Here is a 13,307-nt window from a genome sequence, read left to right on the forward strand (position 1 = left end):
ATATCATTTACTAATAAGAGTAAATCACAACAATGAATATACAAAGAAGGAAGAAGCGTCACAGAACCAATCTTGGAAACATCTGTAAAAATCCTTCTTGAATAGATGGAAGTTCTTTTAACTATACCTCAACTTACCCCTCTCCCCCCCCCCAGTACCTCCCCCTCCTTTTTTTGTTTTGTTTTGTTTTGTTTTTCTGCTCTTTCTTTTTCCTTTGTCACCCCTTCTCTTTCTCTCTTCCCTTATCTCTTCTCTTCAACCCCTTCCCCACCTATCCTTCCCCCTACTCCTCCATGTTTCCCCGGAGACACAGCAACTACGTGTTTTCTCTTCCTACTATACTATCCTCTATATATTGTTTCCCCACTTTCCATGTATTTATATATAACTCTAATATTTTAAAAAAAGAAAACTAAGTTTGATCATTTTCTTCTGTTAGACTGTATTCAAAGTGTGTCTCTAGAGGAGTGGGTGAGACACCATCTGAGCTGCATTGATTTATTTAAAATATTTATACAGTACCAATGCCACTGCAGCAATTACTAAATATATATTTTTAAAAAACCAAAATTGTATGAATGTATGTGTTGATATCTGTCAAAGCTTTGGAAATAAAAAAAAAACAATTTTTCTTTCATTTTTCCATTCCATTTTTGAAGCTGTGTAAATAATCCATCTTTTTTCATGCTCTTTTAAGGCTGGAATCTGCTTGGTGACTTACATTAGTGTAACCAGGGGTTATGTTCGCAAAAGTAGTACTTGAACATCCACTGATTGTACACTGATAGGACTTATCACTCTGTCACCATCATGCAGGAGATGGACTAAAAACTACTGTGCTGGTATGGCTGTACCAGAAGCTCCAGCTTTATTTGCTTTGTATTAAATGTTTGCTTGGAGTCCAAGGTTTCAGGGACTCTGCAGATAGGTGGCTTCCTTTGGTTGCAGTCATAGGGAAAGTCACTCGTCCATCATCGTTAAGGTTCTGCCCCCTGCTCAGAGCAATTGGGAAGGGAAGGGAGCCATTTTTAGTTAGCCTCAGCAAGGAAGCTAATGTACAGTACGTGTGCAAGCATCCCCTGTACAAAAGCTTCAACCCGTAAGACTTTCTGGGGGGAAACAATCTTAAGAGCATCAAAAGATCTCCAAAGATATCCAGGGAAGCCTCCCCAAAGCTTTGAGGACTTTCCGGGGGAGAATAGTCTTAAGAGCAAACCAGAGAACTCCAGCTGGAGTGTCTACTGCCTTACTGGTAGGTCCACTCGGCATTCGAGACGCAGTTCGACCCGGTAGCGGAGCCCACATCAGTAAGGCTTAGATTATAGTCAGCCTGGGAGAAGTTAAAAAGGGGATTTTCCTTTAAAGTAAAGAATCAGTTTTTGAAGACAATTGCCTGTCCTTCGTGGGCAAGTTTAGGAAGCCACCAGTTGCCTAAAAACTTGGAATCATTTGTTTAACTTTACTGAAGACAAGGGAAGTTTCTGTTTGATTGTTCATTAATAAAGAACTTTGTTATACTTCACAAGCCATCTGAAGATCATTTGTGGTGGAAAACCTCTGAGAACTTCTCTTTGGGCCCCCTGGCTTCCTGCTGGGCAAAGGTTGCACGTCCTATGTATTGTCGAAGGCTTTCATGGCTGGAATCACTAGGTTCTTGAGGTTTTTTCGGGCTATATGGCCATGTTCTCGAGGCATTTTTCCTGACATTTTGCCTGCATCTATGGCAAGCATCCTCAGAGGTAGTGAGGTCTGTTGGAAATAGGAAAATGGGTTTATATATCTGTGGAATGACTGGGGTGGGGCACAGAGCTCTTATCTGCTGAAGCTAGGTGTGAATATTTCAGCTGACCACCTTCATTAGCATTTGAAGGCCTGGCTGAGCCTGGGAAAATGTTTTGTTGAGAGGTGTTAAGATGTGCCTGGTTGTTTCCTCTATGCTGTTTTGCTGTTGTAATTTTAGAGTTTTTTAATACTGGTAGCCAGATTTTGTTCATTTTCATGGTCTCCTCCTTTCTGTTGAAATTGTCCACATGCTTGTGGATTTCAAGCATCGATTTGCCCGAAAAAACCCACAAGAACCTGTTGCACGTCCTGTTCTAAAGGAAATTCTTTACAGGCCCAACGCACGACAGAACAACTACTGTCAATAAGAAATATCTGGGCTTGAGTATCATGCCCTGTTAACCTTTCCTCCTTTCTGCCCATATATCATCTTGTAGCTTTGTGTAACATCTACTTTGAAGAACACCTTTAGAGTAAAAAAAATCTCCAAATTTATTTATTTTATTTATCGTGTCATCAGCAACCATTGTATTACAATTCTAACAGAGCAAAACAAACACAGAGATTAAAAAGAAAAAGAAAAAAAAATTGGTATTTGGTTAAATGTCCTTTGACCAGTATCTGGCCACTTGGAGTGCCTCTGGGGTTGCCGCAAGAAGGTCCTCCATCGTGCATGTGGCAGGGCTCAGGGTGCATTGCAGCAGGTGGTCAGTGGTTTGTTCTTCTCCGCACTCACATGCCGAGGATTCCACCCTGTAGCCCCATTTCTTAAGATTGGCTCTGCATCTCGTGGTGCCAGAGCGCAATCTGTTCAGCGCCTTCCAAGTCGCCCAGTCTTCTGAGTGCCCAGGGGGGAGTCTCTCATCTGGTATCACCCATGAATTGAGGTGCTGGGTTTGGGCCTGCCACTTTTGGACTCTCGCTTGCTGGGGTGTTCCAGCGAGTGTCTCTGTAGATCTTAGGAAACTATGTCTTGATTTAAGTCGTTGACGTGCTGGCTGATACCCAAACAGGGGATGAGCTGGAGATGTCTCTGCCTTCGTCCTTTCACTATTGGCTGCTACTTCCCGGCGGATGTCAGGTGGTGCAATACGGCTAAGCAGTGTAATTTCTCCAGTGGTGTGGGGCGCAGACACCCCGTGATAATGCGGCATGTCTCATTAAGAGCCACATCCACTGTTTTAGTGTGATGAGATGTGTTCCACACTGGGCATGCATACTCAGCAGCAGAGTAGCATAGCGCAAGGGCAGTTGTCTTCACTGTGTCTGGTTGTGATCCCCAGGTTGTGCCAGTCAGCTTTCGTATGATGTTGTTTCTAGCGCCCACTTTTTGTTTGATGTTCAGGCAGTGCTTCTTGTAGGTCAGAGCACGGTCCAAAGTGACTCCCAGGTATTTGGGTGCGCTGCAATGCTCCAGTGGGATTCCTTCCCAGGTAATCCTCAGAGCTCGGGATGCTCCAAATTTATTCATTACTTTTTTGAAATTGTAATTGGTTGTAATTAAATGTATTAAGCCACTCCTCCTCCTCCAAGTAACAACAGCAAAAACTACGGTGTATGCATTAGGTTTTTGGCTTTTATTTCCCTTCAACATGCTGAGTTGTCAGCGCTACATTTCTGCACTGATGTGAAGTGCACTGGTAACCTCTTCTGAACTGCAGCCTGTTGCTTTAGTTAAATTCATAAATACACAGGCACATACACATATACAAAAATGTCATCACAGGCCTTTCCACTGTAAGAGTAACCTTTACACAGACTTTCCAACTTGTCTGGTCTTCCTTGAAGGTCGATTGGGTTTTCAACTCTGTTATCTGCTAGGTGTTTGATGGAGTGGTCCAGATAACAGAGGAGAGAGCAAAGGAAAAAGGGTTTTTTGAAGATCAAAAGTGGCTGTTCATTTTGTTATCTGACCCTATCTGTAGTCATAGTAACAGGTTTCTTTTAACCTCTGCCATCAGATGATTTGTCTCTATCTGTTATGAATTCTACTTTGACTGAGTAGCTGGTGATAAAACACAAAGTGAGTACCATGTGTAGCTGCTCCTCTCCTCCCCTCCCCTTTCCTACTGCAATATTAATATTGAGAGATAGAAGATATAAGTCAATTTCTCTACTAGAGGATTTAAATATTACCTTCAGATCATTTAAACTCTACTGCTAATTTAACAAATTAGATCAGTCTTCCAAAGTGGAGATAAAGGAATTGAGATTGAAGGGATTTTAAGAAATGAAGGAGATTCCTGGACCGAATACCAATAAGACCAATGATGTCTGTTGGGAGCTGTGGTAGTTCGGTGGATGTAGAATGAGAAAGCATAAGGATTAAAAGTAGATCCAAACATGTATCTTTTTATCATTTCACACTTGATGTTTGCAGGATCAAGCAACAGCTTGCATACAGGGGCAGCTCAACCCATTACGCAAAGTAAGCATTTGTAGTATAGTTGATTTTGTCCAGGGCACTCTTGAGGTGCTCTTGGGGGAAAATAGACCTTGACATATGTGAGTTGTAGTTACTGGGATGTATAGTTCATCTACAATCAAAGAGCATTCTGAACTCCACCAATGATGGAATTGAACCAAATATGGCACACAGAACTCCCATGACAAACAGAAAATATATATCAGTGATTGGCTGGGAGGAGGCACCAAAATACTGTTTGCTTACCGTTGAAAATTACCAAGGGCTGCCTCTGCTTGCATACATGAATGGCTATCACATGCATGGCCCCTGCAATTCTATGGTTCTATGTTCGCTTTCTACCTACATGTCTACGTCAACACTAAATATGCCATCTATGCATAACTATTCAGTGGTAAGATCAATTAAGTTTAATGGAATGTATTTTTAATTTAGTGTATTTAGGGTAAGGGTCCAAGTTACTTCTGCCTTCTTAGATTTCAAAAAGTATATCTAAAACCTATACTGTAGCTACTTTTGAGAAATTGCTTGGTAAAGATTTTAAATGTGATGTCATATGACAGATTTATAACTTATAAACACAATAAAGAGGAACAACTTCTCTTAGTCATGGATAAATGTCCATATTCATTTAGATCAGTGTTTCTCAACCTTCCTCCTGCCATGACCCCTTAATACAGTTCCCCATGTTGTGGTGACTCCCAACCATAAAATTGTTTCCGTTGCTACTTCATAACTGGAATTTTGCTACTGTTGTGAATCGTCATGTAAATATCTGATATGCAGGATGGATTGTCATTTAACTGGACCAAATTTGGTCCAAATACCTACATGTCTACGTCCCACATTTGAATACTAGTGGCCACATTTGAATACTAGTGGGGTTGTGGGGGGGATTGAATCTGTCATTTGGGAATTGTAGTTGCTGGAATGTATAGTTAGCCTACAATCAAAGAGCAATCTGAACTCCCTCAATGATAGAATTGACCCAACTTGGCACACAGAACTCCCATGACCAACAGAAAAACCCTGGAAGGGTTGGGTGGGCATTGACCTTGAGTTTAGGAGTTGTAGTTCACCTACATCCAGAGAGCATTGTGGACTCAAACAATGATGTATTTGGACAAAACTTGGCACAAATACTGAATATGCCCAAATGTGAACACTGGTGGGGTTTGGGGAAAATCGACCTTGACATTTGGGAGTTGTAGTTGCTGGGATTTATAGTTCACCTACAATCAAAGAGCATTCTGAACCCCAACAGTGATAGAATTGGGCCAAACTTCCCATGACCAACAGAAAATACTGTATTTTCTGATGGTCTTTGGTGACCCCTCTGACACTCCCTCGCGACCCACCTAGGGGTCCCGACCCCCAGGTTGAGAAACACTGATTTAGATAAATAATAATAATAATAATAATAATAATAATAATAATAATCTTTATTTATACCCCACCACCATCTCCCCAATGGGGACTTGGGGTGGCTAACATGAGGCCAAGTCCAAGAATAATACACCAGAACAATACAAAACAATTAAAATTAAACACAAACAAAATATACCTAGCAACAAAATAAAATAAACAATACAAAATAACATAATAGAATCAATCACAGAGGGTGGGCCAAATGTTAACAACATTAAAACCCTGGGTGAGGTAGGAAATAGAGAAAGTATATTTATAAAGGGGGGTTTCGTAAACATAATAGTCCAATCTGTCTGATGATTTAAAGAGTCACTTGTAGATGTTTTTGAAGGACTATTTGTGGCATCCAAGGTTGTGTCAGAGAAGAGTTCCACACAGTGACCAGGATACAACAAGGTATCCCGGGTATTGTTCCTTGTTTAGGTGTTGGTGATGAAAACTCCTTCTTCAGGTAATGAAATCTTCTTAATATTTCAACAGGAAACAAGTCTCTGATACTACAATTATATGTATGAAAAGAACAACAACATATATAAAACAGATATGCTATACCTTGTTGTAACTTGGTCACCGTGTGGAACTCTTCTCTGACACAACCTTGGATGATGTCGTGAAAAGATGCCTTAAAGGATCCAGACACAAAGTAAAAGTCCAAACAATGTTTATTAACACAACAAAAATAGCTTAGAAACATTTAACTCAGTGTTCCTAACAATAACTAAAAGTCTGCAGCAACTGCTGTGCAAAAAACGTAATTTAGTGGATAATCTGGATTATACTGGAATATAATCCGGGATAACAAAAAGTTCTAGCAAACTGCTTCAAAATCACAGTTCAATAAGCATAAGGAAACAAGATGGAAGCAAGCAAAATTGTTGTCAAAAAACAGTCCCAAGTCAAAACACGTCCAGAAGCAGATGATAAAGTCCAGGAAGCGATGTCGTCGTCCAAAAACAATCCGAAGTCAAAACGGCAGTAGAAGTCAGCACTTACGATTTTCCAGTCTGTAGAAGCACGGAAGCACAGCAATGTGCAGTCCCAGGACCCAAGCTCAAGAGTAATGGCAGCAACAAAGTCCCAAGCACGAATACAACACTTTGCCTACTGCAAAGTCCCCAATGTTTGATACCTCCTTTTATCCTATAACTCATTATCGGATGATGAACTGCTCTCCACCCTGTCTTCATCACTCTCAGCTGCCTTCGCTTCCACAGCTGCTCGCCACCGCTCGTCCCTCCAACTTTTCCAGCGTCTATCAAGACGCTGGAATTACCAGGTTGCCAATCTCAAGAAAACCCTTCAAACTCATCACTAGATGTTGGTTGTGTACATACGTCCCCGATCTCTTTCACACGGGTCCAATCCAGCCCATCTTCCTCTTCGTTATCACTCCCAGTCCCATCACTCCCCATGAATCCCATAAAGTCTTCCTCCTCAGTTGGAGCATTAAGTATTTCACGGATCCGCTTCCTTTCCCGTTCCTCATTTGACTCTTGCTCCCGAGTAACCTGCTTCAAACCTCTGCCCCCATCTCCCTCCTCCTCCATTTCAGAATCTGAGAAACCTTTGAACGAATCAGTATCTGTAAGTGTCATGAATATCTCCCTAATTCGTTTCCTTTGCTGCTCTTGCAGCCCTCTTACCCCCTTCTACTACCACTTGTAGCTTGACCAGCACACTCTACTACAAGAGATGCCACAAATAGTCCTTCGAAAACATCTACAAGTGACTCTTTAAATCATCAGACAGATTGGACTATTATGTTTATGTTTATCTAAATGAAGATGGACATTTATCCATGACTAAGAGAAGTTGTTCCTCTTTATTGTGTTTATAAATTATAAATCTGTCATATGACATCAAATTTGAAGTTTCAAACAATAACATAATACTTTGTGGATCTTTGTAATGGATATCTGTGTTCTATATAAAAAGATTTTAAATGGGCAATTAATTAATGAATTTTAAAAGTTATAATAATAATGATAACAATAACAAATTATTTGCCATTCAGGGAATTTCGACCTATACGCCTATCTACTTTTTAATTCCTCCAAACTCTGCTAAAGAATCTAGTCTCATACTGGCTTAAGCAAAAATAGCTCGTGATAACATTTTCCGGGGTGGGCAGGTGAATGGGGGCAGGAAGGGCTGAGGGAGAAGGCTTTATTCACAATAGTCCTTTTGAATCTCCAGCACATTTCAATCTTCAGATCTTCATGAGCTGTGAAAGCTCCAGTGAATCCCCACCTGAGGTGAATCTACTTATGGCCAGAGTGCTGTCTGTTCTTTCCGCATATAGAAAGCGAATGGGAAATATATGGGGGATTCATCAATAGGATGACTAAGGCTGTTACGAGAAGTCTCTTTCCTACTTTCTCTCCCTCCCTCCCTGTCTAGGAGAAAGGTATGTGACTGCCAAATAGGCCCACAGGGTATAGGCAGACCTGACTTTAGTCCACAGCTGAGCTAATGTTAGCTACACATAATTGGCACTCCTCAAGTTAGCGATGCTTTTAATTAGCCTGCCTTTGGGGAGGAATGAGGAAGGGACCATAGCTCAATCATGCACTCAATGCTTTGTGAGTATATGGCATCCAGGTTACACAGTTTAGCCACTAATATATCCATCTGAAGGCATGCTAAAAAAAATACCATGATCTGAGATCTGAAACAGCTACTTCCTGCCAGAGTAGGCAGTACTGGATTAGATAGACCAATGCTGCCTCTCAGAATATGGGTATTATTTCTGCATCCAACTAGGATGAGTTCTGAAGTCTTGGGAATTTGCAGAGTTTGCATATAGCTTGTGACAGATGACAAGCTGCATCAAATTAATTTCTTTTTTCAATTACAAAAGCATGGCTAAGCTACAGTACAACTGCAATCCAATAGTGTTGTAATGTCACTCTGTTTATGATGCAACATAAGAATTATTTTTATAGTTTCACATTTTTGTTTCGCATTTTAGGTATTCTATTTCATCCGAGTGCCTTGTATGATATAGAATTAACTCTAAACATTTTAGATATTTTATTTATTATTATTTATTTATTTAGAGCTTTTATAACCCGGTCTTCTTGACCTCCGAAGAGGGACTCAGGCCGGCTAACAGCAGAAAATTCATACACACATAGAATAAACATAATAGCATCATAATACATTAATACAAAAATACATTAAAATACAGATCATACAATTACAAAAGCCAGGTCGTCAGAATAAAATCACAAATTCATCACCATCCGCCAGTGTGGTCATCTGTTATTGACTCAATCATCATTCTGCAAATGCTATATTCCAAAGCCAAGATTTTACCAGCTTTCTGAAAGTCAGGAGGGAAGGGGCAGATCTAATCTCCAATGGGAGAGAGTTCCAGAGCCGAGGGGCCACCACCGAGAAGGCCCTGGCCCTTGTCCCCACCAGACGCGATTGTGAAGGAGGTGGGACCGAGAGCAGGGCCCCTCCAGAAGATCTTAACAACCTTGATGGTTCATAGGGGAGAATCCATTCGGACAGGTAAACTGGGCCAGAGTAGTTTAGAATAATAAGAAAGAAAATACGTACTTTAAAATGATAATAATTATAACAACTAACATAATGTGGGTGAAGCTAAAATTCAGCTAATTCAGCTTAAGCAGTGGTGTTGCCCAGCACGCCCTGGTACCTTGACAGCCAGGTGATAAAACACAGACCAGGTCTGAAGGCAAGAAACAAAGGTTTATTAGTTTCAGGCCTGAAAGGATGTCTGATACAGAGTCTCCACTCTAAAACAATTGGACATACTCTTGCAATGCAGTACAAGACGTTGTATCCCCTTTGACAACTATTCAAAATTCTCCCCCTCCCCCAATTGTTTGAAAAGTGGCCAAGTTAGGATCCAGGCAGGAGTCCCCAGCTAATGGAAGCCTGGAACCTAACTTGACATTAGTGGGACATCAGTGATGGATTGTGTTCCCCTCATGGCTGGAAGAATGGAGAGCTGCCATTCATTCATTTGAAGCTGGAGCCATTCAGAGAGTCCGCCCAGGTTGAGCTAATCAGAAGGTTTGAGGCAATGTACAGATTATAGATGAGGTCTGGTACACACAAAAAAAGTCAGCCTCTGAAACAATGAGGAGGGTTATGTAAATACAGATAGTTTAATGGAAAGCATACAGAACAATACAGATCTCATCAAGATGCTATTTGTGTTTGACATTTCCCACCATCTTGATATCCCCAGGAGTCCAATTTTCTTTGTGTTTCCAAATGAGATGTTTCTTGCTTGCTCTGCTAACCTGGATGAGTTCACCTCACAGCAGGACGTAGAAACAGTTTCACAAGCACCAATATACTATTATATATTCTAAATCTTCTGTGTGTGCTGGATCATATCTGTTGTGAACTACTCTTCTGGATCTAAAACAGGATTTAAAGAGGTAGAACTTGGGGATTTGGGACCACATGTTGAGGAGGAAGGAGAAGGTGAGGAAGACATACTACAAGTCCCTACATTTCCAGAACGGCAAAGGGCAAAAGAAGAAAGAAGAAGGTCAGAAAGACAAAGATAGAATCACAGCAAAAATGTTGAGCAATCATACCCTGCCCTAGAAACACCTGTGCTGGGAGTTCAGGGCTATAAATTAGCAGTGAAGCCAGAAGTCAGCACTGGCAGCAACCGACCTACTTGATGTGTTTGTGTTCCAGTCTCCATGCTACAGCATTAGCTTTGCACCAGACTTCTTGCCAAGTACTCTTGTTCCTGTATATTGTAAGCCTTTTGCCAAAGACCCTTGCTCCGGTCTGCTGTGAAGACTTGTTGTCAAAGACTTTTGTTTCACTTCTGCTGTAAGACCTTGCATTACTTTTGGACTTTACCTTCTGTTTCCTTTACTGTTGTTTGCATCATCATCATTATTTTACTGAAGTAAAGCTTTTTTAGGTACTTCTACTCATGTTGTAAGACTGTTTCTGGAGCAAAACAAGACAATATCAATCTTCCTGTCCTCATACCTTAGTTCCGTTTAATATTACATGCACACATACACACAAATCCCCCCTCCCCCGTTCATAACCATTGGTAGATCATAACTTCAGAAGGGAAAACTCAGGGTGCATAGTTCTGGGATTTAGGGTGAGACTCTTTGGGTGTGAATCTTTGGAATTAATCTATTGTCTAGGAACATTTCCCTCCAACCTCCCCAGGGGGTTTGGGTTTGGCAGATGATTGATTTAATCCTCCTTGGAATGTCCAGGGTCTGGGTGTCTGTGGGAAATGAACTCTTTCAAAGGACTAGAACAGAGAGCTTTCATAACTGCTGAACTTGTATTCAATTAATAAAAAAATATTTAATAGGAATAATATGTTTACTATACCCTTTGGGGTGTGTGTGTTGATTTTCTGACAACAGGGGTTCTTGAAACTACACAGTAGTAATGAACTTTTCTTAAAACAACCTTAGTAACTACTTTTTCGATATAACTTTCTAAGCTCTGTTAACCTGAACTTCTCAAATAGTCAAGGTGGAATTGCATAGAAGGTATATAAACTTTATACACCCTAGACTACCTTCTTGATGTACATCCCAATGAAAGAAGAGAAAATCAGCTTTCTGTTAAGGTCTATGAAGATTTTGAAGATGGTAGTTCAAAGGCAATTTACAGGCAGACTGATCAGAACCAGACATCTGGCAAATGGGCTGCTTGGAGATCATCAGAGTCATAGAGAAAACCAAGTCCATGGTTCTCACATCTTGAAGTGGGCCACTAGGCCAGGAAATCTGGCAGGCTGCCTACCTATCACTATAGTTAATAGAGCATGATGGTCTACAATCAAGAATGGTCTGGACAACTCTGCACAAAGGCCAACAGACTCAACAAACAATGCACTTGTTTCATACTTTTACCTTACCTGATTTTGATGAACTTTGGTGAGATGTTGTTGTGTCCATTCTTCATATTTTCCAATCAATTCTAAAAGTCCTAAGAAATCTCAGTTATGAACATCTCAAATTTTTCTGTTCCCCCTTTGAAAAGCTAAAAAATGACAAAAAATATTATCTATAACAGAGGAGTTATATCATGTTGGATTTGCAGTTGTCCTTTCAATGACTACAAAAAGAATTTCCAAGACAGGTATTGTTTCCTATGTTCAGAACTATTTACACGAGAAGGCAAAATATCATACAACTATTTTCAAGTTTTATCTAAGGAAAAAATTCTTCTTGTACTAAATTGCTTAAGTTTTTGTTCCTTAGGTCACCAAAAACATATGGCATGTTATAGAGTAAAGACCTTTTTTTTAATGTACTTCATGTTAACCATTCTTATGGGAAATATTCTGTTCTTTTATCTTTTAGTTTCATATGGCACAAAGAATCTTGAAATTCTCTACTATTAAGATACCTTGGCAATTCCTTATAAATCTTTTGAAATTTTTGAATGCTGATTCAAAAATCAGTCCCATCTTTACTCACAGGTTATTTGAGATTACTTGAGGCTAAGTAGCAGGATTATATTTTATATCAGGGTCCTCAACTGAAGCATCAACTATATCATGTTATTTCGCAGATATCTTTCTTTAGGTTTTTCACTTGCAGTTTTTTCTTCAGTTGCAACAGGTTCACATGTAATAGTCATGTCTTCATTGTCTGGCTTTTGAGTTTGTGAACCCATTTGATACTGATTTTCTGTTTAGAGTTCAATGTCACAACTGTCATCACCACCTTTACTACAATCAGCACCATGAACTATATTCTTTTTATTTTCAGATCTGAAAAATTTGGTTATGGATTGATGACCTTGCAATGCTTTAGACTCCCTTTCAGACTTGGTTTCATCTTCTGAGTGCTGGATGTATGTTTCTAATTTGAATCAGATATAGATTTTTATTTATTTTATAATGTGAAAGAAGAAGATGAAGAACAATAAGAATAACAATTACAATTTTACAGAGAAAAAAGTTTTTCCTTACATTTTTGCTACTTTGCAAAGGAGTGGACAAATATGTAAGCCAGCTTTCCCCCCCAGTTTCACCTGAGTAAATTTATGGATAATAAGTAGCCTTCGTGCTGTTCATGGGCTATACCAAATTGCGGGTGAAGTCAAATACTAGATGTTACAAAACAGCAGCTTTTTTGTTGATTCCAGGACCAGAGAAGTAGATGGCAAAAACAGAAAAATGGCCTGTCTCAGGGGAGCGTACTTGCTTCATCAATGTTCAACATTTACACACATGATCAGCCACTGCCAGAAGGGATAGAGAATTTTATCTATGCTGATGATTGTGCCATCACTGCTTTAAGCAGGGAGCTTTGAGATGGTTGAACAGAAGCTCTCCAAAGCTTTAGGTGCTCTACCAACTATTACAGGGAAAACCAGCCAATTTCTACTCCATATAAGACACAGACATGTGCTTTTCATCTTAAGAACAGACAAGCACCTCGAGCTCTGAGGATTACCTGGGAAGGAATCCCACTGGAACATTGCAGCACATCAGAATACATGGGAGTTACCCTGGACCGTGCTATAACCTACGAAAAGCACTGCCTGAATACCAAGCAAAAAGTGGGTGCTAGAAACAATATCATACGAAAGCTGACTAGCACAACCTGGGGATCACAACCAGATACAGTTTACACATCTGCCCTAAACCTAGACACCTGTATTATAGTCTAAATAAATTATGTGC

This window comes from Anolis sagrei, chromosome 4 (genome assembly GCF_037176765.1).
Source record: "Anolis sagrei isolate rAnoSag1 chromosome 4, rAnoSag1.mat, whole genome shotgun sequence".
NCBI lineage: Eukaryota > Metazoa > Chordata > Lepidosauria > Squamata > Dactyloidae > Anolis > Anolis sagrei.